The sequence below is a fragment of the Anolis sagrei genome, chromosome 1, assembly GCF_037176765.1.
Source record: "Anolis sagrei isolate rAnoSag1 chromosome 1, rAnoSag1.mat, whole genome shotgun sequence".
NCBI lineage: Eukaryota > Metazoa > Chordata > Lepidosauria > Squamata > Dactyloidae > Anolis > Anolis sagrei.
The window spans coordinates 182763708-182782460 of record NC_090021.1 but is presented as its reverse complement, the minus strand read 5'-3'; the positions used below and the strand labels follow the sequence as shown (position 1 = coordinate 182782460).

The 18753-nt window shown below is 42.1% G+C and overlaps 1 protein-coding gene across 4 annotated transcripts in view; it reads left to right on the top strand.

The window, feature by feature from the left end:
* Positions 1–18753, top strand: part of GLS (glutaminase) — a 73059-nt gene that overhangs the window by 47182 nt on the left and 7124 nt on the right. The window lies entirely within an intron of this gene.

Here is an 18753-nt window from a genome sequence, read left to right as displayed (position 1 = left end):
AACCAGGAAAATTGGTTTTGTCTTCCCCCATTGTATAATACCTTAAAAGGTATTTGGTCCCCTTTGCTCCACTTATTTTCACCTGAATGAGCTACCTAAAAAGGCAGTGCTGGAGTCTGACAGGTTGCTTGTAAGTGTGGAGTGTGGCAGGACCCTGAGTAAGAGTAAGAATAGGTGACTCCTCCTACTGTTCAGAGCATAAATACCTCACATTCACCCACTGTACATCTGGGATCAAAACCCATGTGGACTTTTTGAATGCCAGGGCAGGAAAATGGCAGCAGTGGTGGCCAAAAATCAATGACCCTCGAGTGGCACTTTCCCCTCTGCAGAATGACATTTATCTATGGGTCATATCGGAATCCAAAATTTTGGCCCCCAAACCTGTCCTCGACTTGAGTATATATGGAGCTTGTCAAGCTAAACAAGCTTTCAATTGAACAGATCTTATAGACTTATTCTATGATTCTATGACTGTGGTTCTGTGCATTTCATGCAAATGCAGACCACACAGATTTGTGTTTCTGTTTTTATGAAACAGGTCCCCAGTGGGTATATTTGCCTCTTTGGCAAGGAGAATTGATGTGCTAAAGAGACCTTGTTTCCTGTCTCGCATGCAGATATATTTCTGATTTTCAGCCCATTCGAGGGAGTTGGTCCCACTGAAATCAGTGGCAGAAAATCCTGGGGCTAGTGGGAAGTGTAGTACTCTGCATCAGCAACAGGACCCCCAAGATAAGGGGGGCATTTAGTTGGGCTGAACCAGGTTTGGCTGTCTGGAGGTGCCAAACCCGGTTCAGCCCAACTAAATGCCCCCCTTACCTTGGGGGTCCTGTTTCTGTTGTTGCAGTGGCTGCCAGGCTCCTAGCGTTCCTTGGACACAGGCTGATGCTTGAAAGGAGGACACCCTTGTAACTCAGAAAGGGAGAGGAGGTGACGATCTCTCTTCCTGCTCTAACTTTTGTAAATGTCGGAAATGGCACCCAGGGACAGCAAGGAACTCTTTGGAGCCCAATGGCCACCGCAACATTATGAATAACAGAATAATAATACAACTTTATTTATAGGCCGCCTTTGTCTCCGGGGGGACTCAGGGCAACTTCCATGCAAAAAATGCAAACATTCAATGCCTTGGTAATAAACTAACACACAAGACAAAAATACGGTGCATGGTAACATCATTGTAAACTCATAAATTACTAAACAAACACACAGCTCATAAAAACCAACAATATCAAAATGCATAAAATGAGAAAAATAATTTAAGATGATTTATCACAGCATGTCAAGATAAAATTGCCAGCATCCCGGAAAGTGGTCTTTACAATGTCCTAATCTTCCTCTCCATAGGCTAAAGTGCATAGATGCGTTTTCAGCAGTTTTTTTTTAAATGGTTTATTTTAGTTATGGTACATAACAAAACAACAAATCATAAGAGATATAGTCAGGTAACAATAATTTTGAAGTATACATGCCTATCTACCTTAGTCAATCAACCAGTTAATTCTGACACTGAGTACATATTATTATCAGTTACTTAACTTAAAAGCAATTTGTTTAAAGGAGAGGAGGGAGAGAATGTTTTTATTTCTTTGGGGAAGGAGTTCCAGAGGTGTAGGATGATCAAGGTAGGTGACACAGTGGCATCTTTCTATCCACACAAAATGGAGCCTGGGGAAAGTGGAATAGTTGGTGGAGCAGAACAGGCCCAGCTGTTCACACACGGGGCAAAACTCTCCAAAGTGGTCTTGTCCCTTGGGAGACAAGGAGTGGCCATGTGTCATGCGGATGCCATGAGGCCGATTCTCACCCGCCCTGAGTCATACGGCCTATGTAGATATGCCATGGATTTCAGCCAGACTCAGACATGAGTCATTACTTCCGGATTCGATTTTGTAGTTTTTACTTCGCTTAGATACCTTTATTTATTAATTGTGGTTAATGTCTATGTGGAAATTACCCAGACTGGAATAGAGCTTAGACCAAAACATTAGGGAAAGAAAATAGCACAAGTCTTGTCTTCCATATGTATTAAAACAATCTCCTTTGCTTCATGTTTGAAGTTGACCTCATAATTGTGAGGTTTGTCCAGAGCTGTTTATTGAGAGTTACTTTTAATTTTCAAAGTATTTATTCTAAACTAGTATCAGTCAAGCAGATCTGCTGTAGGTATCACCTCTTGTTTTTTGTTACCAGCCATTAGGTCCAACTTATGGCGGCCCAATCCTAGGGTTTTCTTGGTAGAATTTATGTCAGTGAAATTTGCCATTGCCTTGCTTTGAGACAGAGAGGCTGTGACTTGCTCGAGGGCAGCCAATAGCTTACAATTACAGATGGGATTTGAACACACATCTGCCAAAGTCCTAGTCCAAGATTCAGCTTTGGTGTACAGCTGAGTCCCCTGAAAATGGTATCACTGGTAGGGGATTGGCCAAAGACCCTTTTGAAGTCTTTTCCTCAAACCAGTTATAACTAAGGGCAAGAGATGAGCTGTATTGCAGATGAAAGATAGCAACTGCAAAAAGATATGCAGGTAAATTTGGTCCAAGATACCAAGTACACTCATCAAAAGAAAAAAAATAGTATTGTTTTATCTGATTGTGTGGCCCATGACAATCTCAGAAGGTTCATGCTTAATAGAGAATTTAATATTAAACATCTTTCTCTGCTTGGGATATACAGACAGGATTGGCTTTGGACATTTTGCTTCTTGAAGCAAATATGATCAATGCACAAAAGTTAATCATCTGGTGGTTAAATGTTATTTTAATTCAGGGAAGACAGTGAGCTCGTTTAGGAACACATGGCACACAGTCCTCCCTTTGAACAGCTGCCTGCCACTCCTCACATCTGCTGCCTCAGAAATGGTCTTACTGTGCTTAATGCTATATTCAGTCTAGTTCCTAGCATACGGAATGCTGATAGTATGTTCAGAAGGATAATCTCATTTTGCATTCCAAATCATAGAACAATTTGGGAAGGAAATATAGTCTGGCTTATCCAACCTTCGCACATCCAACCTTCTGTATTATCCAACGCAGTCTGCCTCCCACCCGGGGTCCTCAAACTAGGGGCCAGATACGGCCCTCCAAGGTAATTTACCCAGCCCTCACTCAGTGTCAACATAAGTCTGAAATTACTTGAAACCACACACAACAATCCTATCTCATCAGCCAAAATCAGGCCCACATTTCCCATTAAAATACTAAGTTAATATTTGTTAAAATTGTTTTTCATTTTAGTTATTGTATTGTTTCAAAGTGTTTTTTTTACCTACAAATAAGATATGTACATTGCATAGGAATTCATTCATGTTTTTTTCAAATTATAATCCAGCCCTCCAATAGTTTGAGGGACTGTGACCTGGCCCTCTATTTTAAAAGTTTGAGGACCCTTGGTCTAGATCCAGGGAAGTCATGCTACTCCTCTATTCTGCCTTGGTCAGACCACACCTGGAATCACACTGTGTCCAATTCTGGGCATCGCAATTGAAGGAAGGTGTTGACAAGCTGGAAGGTGTCCAGAGGGTCTGGAGAACAAGCCCTATGAGGAGCGGATTAAAGAGCTGGGCATGTTTAGCCTGAAGAAGAGAACACTGAGAGGAGACATGATGTGGGCCATGTATAAATCTGTGAGAGGAAGTCATAGGGAGAAAGGAGCAAGCTTGTTTTCTACTGCCCTGGAGGCGAGGACACGAAACAATGGCTTCAAACTACAGGAAAGGAGATGCCACCTGAACATGAGGAAGAACTTCCTGACTGTGAGAGCTGTTCAGCAGTGGAAGTCTCTGCCCCGGAGTGTGGTGGAGGCTCAATCTTTGGAGGATTTTAAACAGAGGCTGGGTGGCCATCTGTTGGAGTTGCTTTGAATGCAATTTTCCTGCTTGGCAGGGGGTTGGACTGCATGGCCCATGGGTTCTCTTCCAACTCTATGATTCTAAGGGTCACTTTGTCAGTTCCTTCCTCTGAAATAGAGCCTACAGCACTTGGTATTTGGTGATGGTCTCCCATTCAGGACTCACCAGGGCTGACTCTTCCTGGCTTTCAATGAATGCTTTGCCTGGCTTCCAAGGTATGCTTTGTCTTGTTGGGCTTTAGGGAACTTTTGCGGGTCTCAAAATGATCTCAGGAAGCTGTATGTGGCTAGAAGGTTCAAACTGTGACCATCCCTGGTTTAGAGTGTAGACACACCATGTGGTATTTGATTTCCTTGCATTAATACCTAGGAAGGTTTCAGGAATCAAAGTGACAGGTATTCTGAGTCATTCGCTAAGCTGGCCACAGCTGATTGGGTTGCAGTTCAACAACATCAAGTTCTTTGTGATCCACTTTAGCCTCTATGGCTGTACCTTGTGGAATTCTGGGATTTATAGTTTGGTCAGATGCATCCGAGGAGAATTCTCTACCTAAGGATTCGAAATAGCCCCCCCTTTATACTGCCAATTGCAGGATTTCATAAGGTTGTGAAATAATCCATAGGTTGACCACGTGGTGTTAGATTTCATGGGTAGGAAACTCATGGAGTGAAGGCTACAATTTGTCTGTTCTGATTTATTTCACACTCCATTTTCAGAAGTCTTCTAAAAATGTTAATGGCAGATCAGACTCCACTTGCCCCCCCCCCCCCCCCCTTGTGTCTGTGTGTGGTTTGGCTACTCTTGCATAGAGAAATGCTAGATGAGCATCATTTCAAGTTAATTCCGCATCTCTGCTTCCCAAATGAACTCCATGGAAGCAGCTTTACCAGTTAATACAGCAGCCAGCTTCCAAAAATAAAAGCCACGCTAACAGCATTGTGAAGTTAATGCCAGTGCATTTGCAGGGAAGCAGCGGATTGACAGAAGGCAAAGCGGGTGGCAGCTATGGATCTGCTCGAGGACCTTTGTGCACCATCTAGAGGGCAAAATATGTACTGGAGCTCTATACATTATGAGTTACTATTACGCAATATTTACATGTATTGTCGAAGGCTTTCATGGCTGGAATCACTGGGTTGTTGTAAATTCTCCTGCATCTATGGCAAGCATCCTCAGAGGTTGTGAGACCTCACAACCTCTGAGGATGCTTGCCATAGATGCAGGTGAAACGTCAGGAGAGAATGCCTCTAGAACGTGGCCATATAGCCCCAAAAAACCTACAACAACCCAATATTTACATGCTTTGACGTGCTGCAAGCGGTCATGCTCTTAGTTGGGTCTTACGATTCCAGCTTATTGTGATGGCTAGTTCACTGGTGTGCATTCGCCCAAGAGAGATTGAAAATGACAGAGAAGTTACAATTGATAGAATAGTATGTTTTTCTTCAAGTAATTTCAGACCTATGGCGACCCTAAAGCAAACCTGTCAGAGGGTTTTCTTGGTAAGGTTTCTTTAGGAGAAGCTTACCTTTGCCTTCCTCTGAGGCCGAGGAAGAGTGATTTACCCAAGGTCAGCCAGTGGTTTTCAAGGGCTGAGTGTGGATTCAAATGCCAGTCTTTAGAGCAGTGTTTCTCAACTGGGGAGGTCACGGGGGGGGGGGGAGGGGGGGTCAGAAGGGTCGCCAAAGACCATCAGAAAACACCAGATTTTTGTGTTGGCCATGGGGGTTCTGTGGGGGAAGTTTGGCCCAATTCTATCATTGATGGGGTTCAGAATGCTCTTTGACTGTAGGTGAACTATAAATCCCAGCAACTACAACTCCCAAGTGTCAAGGTCTATTTCCCCCAAACTCCACCAGTATTCACATTTGGGCATATTGAGTATTTGTGCCAAGTTTGGTCCAGATCCATCATTGTTTGAGTCCACTGTGCTCTCTGGATGTAGGGGAACTACAGCTCCCAAACTCAAAGTCAATGCCCACCAAACCTTTCCAGTATTTTTTTGTTGGTCATGGGAGTTCTATGTGCCAAGTTTGGTTCAATTCCATCATTGGTGGAGTTCAGAATGCTCTTTGATTGTAGGTGAACTATAAATCCCAGCAACTACAATTCCCAAATGACAAAATCAACCCACCCCACCCCACCAGCATTTAAATTTGGTCGTATCGGGTATTTGTGCGAAATTGGTCCAGTGAATGAAAATACATTTTGCATATCAGATATTTACATGACGATTCATAACAGTAGCAAAATTACAGTTATGAAGTAGCAACGCAAATAATGTTATGGTCGAGGGTCACCACAACATGAGGAACTGCATTAAGGGGTCACAGCATTAGGAAGATTGAGAAACACTGCTTTTAAGTCATAGTCAACCGCTCAAGCAATGAAATCAATTTGGGTCTGGCTATAGAATGGGCCCCCCTGGTTGCACAGCAAGTTAAACTGCTGAGCTGCTGAACTTGCTGACCGAAAGGTTGGCGGTTCGATTCCGATCTTTCAACCTAGAAATTCAAAAACATGCAAGTGTGAGCAAATCAATAGGTACCACTCCGGTGGGAAGATAACAGTGCTCCATGCAGTCATGCTGGCCACATGACCTTGGAGGTGTCTAAAGACAACACCGGCTCTTCGGTTTAGAAATGGAGATGAGCACCACTCCCCAGAGTTGGACACAACTAGACTTAACATCAGGGGAAGCCTTTACCTTTACTTAGAGAATGGTACATAGCTTTGCCAAAATTAATTTCGTTGTTTCTGTTTGAATCCTGGATGAATCTCATCTTTTCCGCCTCTGCTTGTACTTTTCAGTTTCGTCTGAGATCTAAATGATCTCTATGATTTAATGTTGACATTTCTTGTCTATCAGATTACTGGCACTTTTCTCTCGGGAGAACTTCATGTATAACAAGCATTTCAATTACATATTTCAATAACAAGCAGGCACACCCCAGACTGATCCCTGGTTGGTGTAGTGAGGACGTTTTAACGGAGTTGTTGCTTTCTAGGCAGATCTGGTCATTTTATTTCAACATTGAAGGTCCGTAGTAGAATTTATCAACTTGCATTCCACTTCCAAGTACTTTGTTGCAGCTTGGATTAATATATTTCATAGATATGTGATGATGTATTTTGGGTATGATTCCATATTCCTACCTAATCTGACGGGAAGGTAAACGGCGCTCCATGCAGTCATGCCAGCCTTGGAGGTTGAACTTGCTGACCAAAAGGTTCGTTGTTCAAATCCAGCGAGCAGGGTGAGCTCCTGCTAGGCCCAGTTTCTGCCAACCTAGAAATTCAAAAACATGCAAGTGTGAGTAGATCAATAGGTACCGCTTCTGTGGGAAAGTAACGGCGCTCCATGCAGTCATGCTGGCCACATGACCTTGGAGGTGTCTATGGACAACGCCGGCTCTTTGGCTTAGAAATGGAGATGAGCACCAACCCCCAGTTGGACACGAGTGGACTTCACATCAAGGGAAAACCTTTACCTTTTTTACCTACCTTATTGTGACCAAGTTTGGAACCCTATAAAAAGATTGGTTCCCTATAAAAATGCCATGTAGATTATCATTTTTGCAACCATTTGATCGCTACCGTTCTGTCTATTTGACAGGCATCTGTGGAGAGAAATATTGTGACTCTAGCTGCAGTGAAATACTCTCCTGGGTATACTAGAGACACATCACCTCAGACAGAGCTGGCTCTATTTTTTGCACATCAGCGTTAATCTCCTTTGAGCTGGCTTAGCAGGGGCATATCCTGTTAACAATAGGTGCAAAGGTTCTGCAAGGACAACAGCTGTTTCCGCGCTCTGCTTTTGGAGACGTGCCCTCTATAGCATGCAAGATCATACGGGAGCCTGTGATCTCGCCCGTGTGTTTAATGTGCCAACACGATTAGGACCTAACGGGAATCAAAGATTCCTTTTGGATGTCATCCAAGTGAGTGAAGAGTGAACTCGGCAGGCTCCACTTCTTTGCTGACAAATTCCTTCTAGTAATGGCCAATAGAGCAGAAGGTTTTTAAAGCCTGGCACAGAGTCCAGAGTGTTGGAATACATGTTACGTCACGTCAGCAGCATGGATAGCTAGGAGCATGGGAGTTGGAGGGCCTGCCAGATTGGTGGGGGGGGGGGGGGGGGAGATTCCTAAAAGGGAGCTGCAAATCCTGGATCGCTCTTGGAAGACAACCAGCTCATTCGGGAAAATCATCAGGAGCAGCAGGCATGAGGGCAATCTCACCAGAGTCATTCTGTGCCCATCCATATATAGCAGAGGTCCTCAAACTTTTTAAACCGAGGGCCAATTCGGTTGTTTGGGGGGTGGGCTATAGTTTGAGAAAAACATGAAGGAATCCCTATGCACACTGCACATATCTTATTTGTAGTGCAAAAAAAAAAAAAACCATGAAAGAACAACACAATATTTGAAATGAAAAAAAGTTTCAACCAACTTAAACTTACTGTATTTCAATGGGAAGCATGGGCCTGCTTTTGACTGATAGATAGTCAAGTTAATTAGGATTATTGTTGTGTATCTTTAAGTCTAAACTTTAGGGTGGGAACCGGATAAATGATCATAGATAGCTGCATCCGGCCCACAGGCCTTACTTTGAGGGACCTCAGATCTTCCTCCTCCTCCTCCTCCTCCTTCTGATTATTATTATTATTATTATTATTATTATTGGAGCCCCTGGTGGTGCAGTGGGTTAAACCCCTGTGCCGGCAGAACTGAAGACTGACAGGTTGCAGGTTTGAATCCAGGGAGAGGCAGATAAGCTCCCTGTATCAGCTCCAGCCCCTCATGCTGGGACTTGAGAGAAGCCTCCCACAAGGATGATAAAACATCAAATCTACCGGGCGTCCCCAGAAGCGACTTGCAGTTTCTCAGGTTGCTCCTGACACGACAAAATTATTATTATTATTATTATTATTATTATTATTATTATTATTATTATTAGATACATAACAAGATTAGTACACAGCAAACAAGATCACTATGCTGGCTTTTGTATTTGATCACACGTCGTACACTTCCCACGTATCTAGGATTGTGTAATCTATCTGTGAATAATCCATCCAGATCCAAGTTGGGTGGCCTTTTGCAGCTGACAGATGGTAATTTTGTCAGTGCTGATTGTGTTTAAGTGCAGGCCAAGGTCTTTAGGCACTGCATCCAATGTGCCGATCACCACTGGGACCACCTTTACTGGTTTGTGCCAGAGTCTTTAACCATTGAGACACCAAGAGGAAAGGATCTGCATGGCGATGGGACATGGGGGGAAGTGGTCTGAGCAGCGAGGAGGCATGGGATAAAGGTCCGTGCCCTGGGAGGACAATGCTGCTGCGGTTTATGGCAGGAGCAGAAAGGAGACCTGAGCATGGAAACGTAGCCCAAGAGAGACCTTGCCTTCCTTTTCAACAGGGCCTCGCTCCCTTCTTGTGATGCCTTCCTTTCAGGGCCTGTATTCATTCCCTCTCTCCCTCACTCATTCCCTCGTGCTGGGAAAGCTGCTGTCCTGTGCACTAGGAGGGAGGGAAGCAGGAAAGAGGAGGAAAAGCCCCAGTGGGCACACTGTTCAAAATATATGCCAACTAGTTAATGAAGGGATAGCAAATAATAAGGTATTAAGAGGACTTCAGACCAACTTCTGGAGAAAGTTGGCCACAGTTGCCCACTGCCAATATTTGGAAAAGCTCTTCCTGATGCTACATTACCAGAATCCTCCAAACAGAGACAGTAGGTGACCTTCTTCAAGCTTCATTCACTCCTAAAACTATGATTATTGCTACTACTATTCCTCTTTCTCTTCCTCTCCTCCTTCTTTTCCTTCCTCTTCCTCTTTTTTTCCTTCTGTCCATTTATATCTCACCTTTTTCCCATTAATTGGACTCAAGCTAGCTCACAACATTTTATAAACAATATAGATTTGAAAAAGATGTAAACCTTCTAATAAAAGTTTAAAGATTAATCGAAAATCAAACACTGTGTAAAGTTAAACATTGAACAGTAAAATATTACATTTCATTAAGAGATTATACAAACCATAAAAAGGGTGACTTAACCCTATTGCCAATATTAAAATGTTTGTTAGACCAGTGGTTCTCAACATGTGGGTCCCCAGATGTTTTGGCTTACAACTCCCAGAAATCCCAGCCAGCTTACCAGCTGTTAGGATTTCTGAGAGTTGAAGGCCAAAACATCTGGGGACCCACAGATTGAGATCCACTGTGTTCGAAGAGTGGAGCTCCTCTGCTTTTGGAAAAGACATTATTTCTTTGCTGTGGTGAAATGAGCAAGATGTTCTCATCAAAGCAACGTTACATAGAGAGGTTGTTCCACTACCCTTCCTCCCACAGAATGACCTCATAGAAAGACTAAACGCTACTGTAGTCTATATTTAATCAGGGATCTAAAGGACTGAAACTTCTTCCAGAGAGCTGTGAAAAGAGTAGTTATGAAAGAAGGGCTTGCTCAACAAAAGAACAAGTCGTCATCATTTCAGGCAGGAGGTTCTGAAGGAATTGCTTCATTTCTGAGCAAAACTGATTTGTTTGCAGAACCCTTTTTGTCCACATAGCAATCGGGGGGAAATTCTGAATAAAAACCAAACTACCAACTAACCAAGTTATAAATAATTTATCTTGGTATTTTCAATGAATTTGTTAGAAAGATTAAATCTAGACCATAAAGTCTGACCAATATTCTCCCATCCAGAGATTGCTTCAGGTACATTCAACTGTGTAGATCATAATAAATTGTGGCAAGTTCTTGGTGGTATGGGCATACCAAATCACCTTGTCTCTCTCCTGAGGAATCTGTATAAGGACCAAGTAGCAACAGTCAGAACTGACCATGGAACAACAGACTGGTTCAAGATTGGAAAAGGCGTACAGCAGGGTTGTATACTCTCACCCAACCTATTCAACTTGTATGCAGAACACATCATGCGATGTGCGGGGCTTGATGAATGGAAGGCTGGGGTAAAAATTGCTGGAAGAAACATTAACAATCTTAGATATGCAGATGATACCACTTTGATGGCCAAAAGCAAAGAGGAGCTGAGGAGCCTTCTAATCAAGGTGAAAGAAGAAAGTGCAAAAGTTGGATTTAAAAACCAAGATGATGGCAACCAGACTGATCGATAACTGGCAAATAGAGAGAGAAAACATGGAGGCAGTGACAGACTCTAGGTGCAAAGATTACTGCAGACACAGACTACAGCCAGGAAATCAGAAGATGCTTACTTCTTGGGAGGAGAGCAATGTCCAATCTCGATAAAATAGTGAAGAGTAGAGACATCACACTGGCAACAAAAATCCGCATAGTTAAAGCAACTTTGGATTCGGTTTGGTTGTTTTGGGTGATGATTCAGAAAATTGCAGTGGATAGATCACATTAGCTCTAGTTTCCGATACAGAACATATGCCATCCAGTAGTCGCCATCTGCTTGCCCACAGAAAACAACATTTAATAAGTCTTGGCACTCTAATAGGGTTTCGCAAGACCAGTTGCTCTCATTGCAACAGTGACTCAGGCAATAGCCCTGAGTTGCCTTCGGACTAATATGGGTGGGATACAAATAAATAAAATAAATAGTAACAGCGAGGCCGTGGACCATATTTTTGTTCTTGTGGATCACTGGTTGGCCACGGATCACAGTTTGGGAACCACTAAGCTATACCATCTGTCCTACATGCAGCTTCATTTCCCCCCATCCATCCTCTCTGTCCAGACTTCGATTTGGCTCCATGGTTTTCTTGATACTATTTTATTTCTAACAACTGGAGACTAAGATCTGCTATTCTGTTCCTACTAGAGACATATGTAAAACTATGGATGATACCACTTGGCACACCTATTGTGTGCCTTCAAGCCATTTGCAACTTATGGCGGCTCTGAAGCAACTCTGCTGTGGGATTTTCTGAGGCTAAGAGTGAGGGACTCATCCAAGGTCACCCGACTCAGTTGGTTTTCATGGCTGAGTGGGGATTCAAACTCTGTTTTCCAAAGTTGTAGTCCGGCGTTTAAGCCACTAAACTGACACAGGAATGTAAAACTTTTTGAAATTTTGAGATAAAAAATGTATATGTTTTCCAGAAAACAATACTTTTTGAGAAAAATAGAAATTAATTACCCAGCTCTCCTTGTGGTCTGAGGAGAGGTGTGTAAGAAATAATAATAATAATAATAATAATAATAATAATAATAATAATATAATACCTTTCACAAGTTGTCACCTCATTTTTTGGCTCACTTGCGTAAATCTTGTTACTCTCATCTAGAACAGACCCACAGAATCAGTTGGGTTTATGTATGTGTTAACTCCCATGCAACAATTGATTCAGTGGGTCTGCTTAGATGGAAACTAAACAACAATATTTCAGCGATCATATATAACTTAGTTGGCATAAATGACTCCTGTTTGATAAATAAAAGGTACAGTTTAGTCAGGAAATAATTACAAACTGTAATTACTTTCAAAAGTACTATTGTTACAGTTAGAGCAAAGAATTCCTCAATGGTGGGAAGTGCCTGGATGATAAAGCACCTCTGCTATTGCCTATTTGTGAGAAGCAGACAAAAAGAAAAACTGCAACACAAACAGACCAACAAAGAATATCATTTTGTCTCTTAGTCCTCCATAGTGGCAAGCAGAGATAAAGCACTCATTCCCATAGAGAGAAATGACAAAAGGATGCCAAGATCAGGATTTTCAATGGCGTGAGATATTGTACATAATCTTTCCTCAAAGACTTTCCTGTCACGTAGTTTTAAAATAATGTGGGAAGAGAAAGTATTTGAACTGCTTGTCTCTGCTACGTTAAGTCATCTTTAAAAAATGGACAGTTTTTCTCAGGCAAAAAAGACCTTGGGAAAAATAAGCAGAAAGAAAGCCTTCCACCCCATTTATTTTTGCATCTTCTTATCTTGAAGCACACCAAAATATGAGACTGATGAGATCGGGATGCCGTGAATTTAAGCCTTGGCTCATATCCCACTGTGTTCCCAGTCCAAGTTGTAGCCCTGACCCAAGTTGTGATCCAAAAACTTTATTTATTTTGTTGTTGTCGTTGTTGTCGTTGCTGCTGCTACTGCTGCTGCTCTGGAGCCTACTGGCTGGAGGATTATGAGAGCTATCTTGTGTGTGTGTGTGTGTGTGTGTGTGTGTATTTATTTCCAGGCTCCTTTTCAAATTATGTTGCATAGTGTAATCTTTCCCACCTCCCACCAAGACCAAGGAGCCCCCAGTGGCGCAGTGGGTTAAACCCTTGTGCCGACAGGACTCAGGACCGACAGGTCGCAGGTTCGAATTCAGGGAGAGCGCAGATGAGCTCCCTCTATCAGCTACAACTCCTCATGCGGGGACACGAGAGAAGCCTCCCACAAGGATGATAAAACTTCAAAAAATGTCCGGGCTTCCCCTGGGCAACACCCTTGCAGACGGTCAATTCTCTCACACCAGAAGCGACTTGCAGTTTCTCAAGTCACTCCTGACATGACAAAAAAACAAAAACAAAACCAAGACCAAAGCCTCATTCACATTTTTGCTGTAATAGCCAACCAAAGTGTCCTTTCTGTGGTTATGTGCCCATGTCTTATACATAGCCAGATGCAGACCAATGCCATCATCCACCAGATATCAGTGGATCTCTGCAGAAGATATTGGTTTGTACGAGGCAATTGGGCAGAACCAGATATTTCTCTGACACCTCTACCCATTCACACTGGGTAGAGGTGTCCATGGTTCTTCATGAACCACGGAACGGATATTCAGGGAGGCTACTGCCGCAAAATCGTACATCCTGGGGGTGATGAATGGTCAATTGTGGTGGCGTTCCACATCTGGACCTCTTACATTATGCTGGACAGTGAAGGATCTCAACCTAAGTGTTGTTGTGTTGCCTTACTCTTATCTCTGATAGCCATAGAGTTTTCCAACTGGCGCTATGGAAGACTAAAATAGCCCTGATACAAGGTCAACATCATAATGTTCTTTAACTTTCTTCGGTCACACATGGATTCCCATTTGGGTTGTAATGGCAATGAAGAGAGAAAGGATGTTTTAACTTTTCACTGTGCCATTTCTAGATCTTGTACTGTAATCCTATCTGATGGGAGGGTGGAAATCTAAGGGTTGCCCAGCCAAGAAGACTATGCAATGCCATATTGTTGGGAAATAACAGGAGTTGAATACTCCTTACCCTCATGCTGCTATTCTGATCAAAATTATATATATATATATATATATATATATATATATATATATATACACACACACACACACACACACACACACACACACACACACATACACACACACTGCTTTAACACTTTTTTAACAGTTGGCAATCCAGTTCTAGCCACATCACATTTATTTTAGCTGTAATGATTTTTTTGCCTGGCCCTCGTGACGTGGCTACTGGTGGAACTATTGTAGGTTATAATTGAGGACATTCATTTAGAGCCATTTGTATTTGTGTGGTGTGAGCTGATGCTGTACGTCTCTCCCTGCTGGGTGTCTGCTGTTCCCTCTGCTTTTATGTATCAAACACAGTGACTGGCTTTTCATAAATCTAGGTTGTCTTGATCCTTCTATGGGAAAAGGACAGGAATGATATATAGCTTCAAACTGTACCTCTACGGAAAACAACTGATTGAAATTTGCACCATTTATTGACAGGGATCTTTTTAGTCTATAGAGTTTTTTTTGTATTAGGCATTCTGTTGTATTTTGTTAACCCACCACTGAGCACACATGTAATAACTGAATATCTAAACTTGAGCTGGCTTTATATACATGTGTGTGTGTGTGTCTGTACATTCACTAACTTAGGTATTCGGCAATGTGTGGGATAGATATTTGATAATTTGTAACACTACATATTTGAAAAAGTTATTGTTTTTGGATTTTATTAATGGTCCCATTAAGAAAATGCATAAGGACTACAATTCAAATCAAGCCACGTGAACCACCCCAACCCTCACCAGTCCTTAAAGTCGGCCATGTTGGTCATGTATTCCAAGTTTTGTCCAGTTCTGTTATTGGTGAGGTTCTCTGTGTTCTCTGGATGTGCAGCGAACTACAACTCCCTTCATGGTGGGTCAGCCCCTCCCCCCATCTCCTCCAGAATGCTGTGTTGGTCATGGGGGTTTTGTGTGCCATGTTTGGTCTACATTGGTCGCTTACTTACTTAGGCGATCCCTCATTGGCCGAGTAGGATTCAGTATTTTTGTGGGTCCGTAGGTGGCTGTGGAGCCCTATTCTTGATCTGCATCTTCTTCCGCAGTGAGGGCATTGGTTTCCAGGTGGAAGGTGGTCTCGGTTGGGGTTGGCTTGACGCGCTTTCCTCTTGGCACGTTTCTCTCTTTCACCTTCCATTCGTGCCTCTTCAAATTCTGCAGCACTGCTGGTCACAGCTGACCTCCAGCTGGAGCGGTCAAGGGCCAGGGCTTCCCAGTTCTTAGGGTCTCAGGGCTCTTTGAATACAGAGCTAATTACAATTCCCATTATGTTGGGTCAATCCCCCCAAACCCTACCAGTATTCAAAGTTGGTCATGTTGAGTATGTGTGCCAAGTTTGGTCAAGATCCATTGTAAATGGGTGCACAGTGCTCTGTGGATACGGGCTAACTATAAATCCCAACCTCTAAGATCAATTCCCTCCAAACCCCACTAATATTCAGTTTGCCATGTCAGGTATGTGTGCCAGGTTTGGTCCAGATCCATCATTGGTTGGCTTCAGAATGCTCTCTAGATGTGGGTAAACTACTAAGTCCCAAATTTTATAGTCAACCCCCCCCCCTTCTCCCCAAAACCTCTCCAGTATTTTCTGTTGGTTGTGGCCAAGTTTGGTCCAGATCTGACATCAGTGGGAGTCACAGTGCCTTCTTGAAGTTGGAGCTATCTTGGAAATCCATCGCTCAACTTTGACTTTTCTTATACATATAGATATAGATTTGACTGACCTCGGTCGCTCCCATTACACTCTTTCCTTCCACACCTTGTTCTCCCTGTTTCTTATCTTTGACAATACAGTTGTTGCCTTCTCAGAATCTATAGATTTTTTTGTTTAATGAGCTACAAGTATAAATCCTTCGGCAACCCTTTATCTTGTGTGTGGGAACATAGAACTGCTGGAAACATTTGACCCTTGTGAATCCACAGTTACCTAAATTCCCACATTACTCTGCCAAGTTCTTTTTGCAGTCTTTGTATCGAAGTAAAATGGTAAGGGAGCTGTTGCCTCTTGACCATCGTGGACAAGGAAAAAAACACATGCTTTTGCAAATAACTCTTTTGTAACGTTTCTGATGAACTGGATGACCCTTGCAGTCCCTTCCGTCTCTAGGATATTTTGATTCTCGTTGACGGTTTCGAATTCTATTTGCTGGATTTAGGAAGAAGAGGGACAATAAATTTTAGCCACTCTGTGAGGCATTGATTCTCTTCGATGCCCAAGTCCTGCTAAAACTAAAGATGGACTTGCAACTCAGTTACTTTTAAAAAAAAATAGAATTGAGTACCGTATATACTCAAGTATAAGGCAAGTTTTTCATCACCCTTTTTAGGCTCAAAAAGTTCCCCTCGGCTTATACTCGAGTCCAAGTTATTTATCACTACCCGTCACCTGCCACACGTTGCTGTGGCCCACATGGAGGTTCTATGTGGGAGGTTTGGCTCAATTCTATCGTTGGTGGGATTCAGAATGCTCTGTGATTGTAGGTGAACTATAAATCCCAGCAACTACAACTCCCAAATGTCAAGATTCTATTTTCCCCAAACTCTACCAGAGTTCACATTTGGGCATATTGAGTATTTGTGTAGAGTTTGGTCCAGATCTATCATTGTTTGAGTGCACACTGATCTCTGGATGTAGGTGAACCATAACTCCAAAACCAAAGGGCACTGCCCACCAAACCCTTCCAGTATTTTCTGTTGGTCATGGGAGTTCTGTGTGCCAAGTCTGGTTCAATTCTGTCGTTGGTGGAGTTCAGAATGCTCTTTGATTGCAGGTGAACTATAACTCCCAGCAACTACAACTCCCAAGTGTCAAGGTTATTTTCCCCAAACTCCACCAGTGTTCACATTTGGGCATACTAAGTTTTTGTGCCAAGTTTGGTCCAGATCCATCATTGTTTGAGTCCACAATGATCTCTGGATGTAGGTGAACTATAACTCCAAAACCAAAGGACACTGCCCACCAAACCCTTCCAGTATTTTCTGTTGGTCACAGGAGAACTGTGTGCCAAGTTCAATTCCATCAGTGGTGTACAGAATGCTCTTTGATTGTAGGTGAACTGTAAATCCCAGCAACTACAACTCCCAAATGACAAAATCAATTTTTTTGAGTGAAAGACATACATTGGGTTGTTAGGTGTCTTGTGTCCAAATTTGGTGTCAATTCGTCCAGTTGTTTTTGAGTTCTGTTAATCCCACAAACGAACATTACATTTTTATTTATATAGATTTTACTCTGTTAGTATTATTTTTATTACATTTATTATTTTACTCTATTATTATTACATTTATTATTATACTCTATTTATTATCATTATTACATTTATTATTTCACTCTATTATTACTGTTATTATTATATTCCATTATTTTCCTCTATTATTATTTTTATTACATTTATTATTTTATTCTCTATTATTATTGGAAGGATGCGTAAGCACATTTACATTGAAGAAGCATAGAATAATGGTTGAATCATTCATTCTCTACCTATTCTTGGTGATCTGTCTACCTACTATCTATCTCTATCTAATCTATCCAGAGAATTGCTGGGAGTTGCAATCCAGGAATAGGAAATAGGAAATATGTATGGATTGAGATGGTCTCAAAGAAATCCAAGGAGAAGCAAGCTTGCATCTTGGAACCAGTGCATTTGGAGCCTCATCCTCCCCTAAAGAGCCTGGTCTAGGGAATGCTGGGAGCTGTCATTTTCGTGCATGCGCTGTATTGTCATTTAGCTTTGGGGGGGGGGGGGGGTTAAGTCCTTTCCCCTGTTTTTTGGGAGGGGTTCATGAGTGATGGATGGTCACTCGTTGGTCTGTTAGGGGTGTAGTGTCCAAATTTTGTGTCAATTTGAGATATGATAATCCCACAAACGAACATTACATTTTTATTTATATAAATTATGGTTTTATGTAAATATTTAAAAACATTTAACCTACTGATGCCTCAATTAATGTAATTGTATTGGTATCTATTTTTATTTTGAAATTTACCAGTAGCTGCTGCATTTCCCATCCTCGGCTTAAACTTGAGTCAAGTCGTTTTCCTAGGTTTTTTTGTGGCAAAATAAGGTGCTCGGCTTATATTCAGGTCAGCTTATACTCGAGTGCATACAGTACATAGGTTTGCTCAAGGTGATGACCTACCCATTTACACAGGCTTCCCATATAGAGGGAAATATTGGCCATTACAACTTGCTATAAATTCATGGAGCCACTAAATGAGAATTGTATTGTCAAAGACTTTCACGGCTGGAATCACTGGGTTGTTGTAGGATTGGGCTATATGGCCATGTTCTAGAAGCATTACTCCTGATGTTTCGTCTGCATCTATGGCAAGCTTCCTCACAACCTTTAAGGATGCTTGCCATAGATGCAGGCAAAACGTCAGGAGAGAATGCTTCTAAAACATGGCCATATAGCCCGAAAAACCTACAACAACCTAAATGAGAAATGTTTGTGCACAAGATACCTCCGATGATGCAGTATCATTGTTCAGGCTTCCTGTGTTTTAAAATGCAACATGTTGGTTTGCTTTGCATCTTTCTCCTGGGGTAGGACTCAAGGTGGCTTTGAAACAGGTCACAGTTAAAACCAATTATAATGATGAAAAGCAATTAAAAGATCAAATCATTGAGTTTAATTGGCATTGAA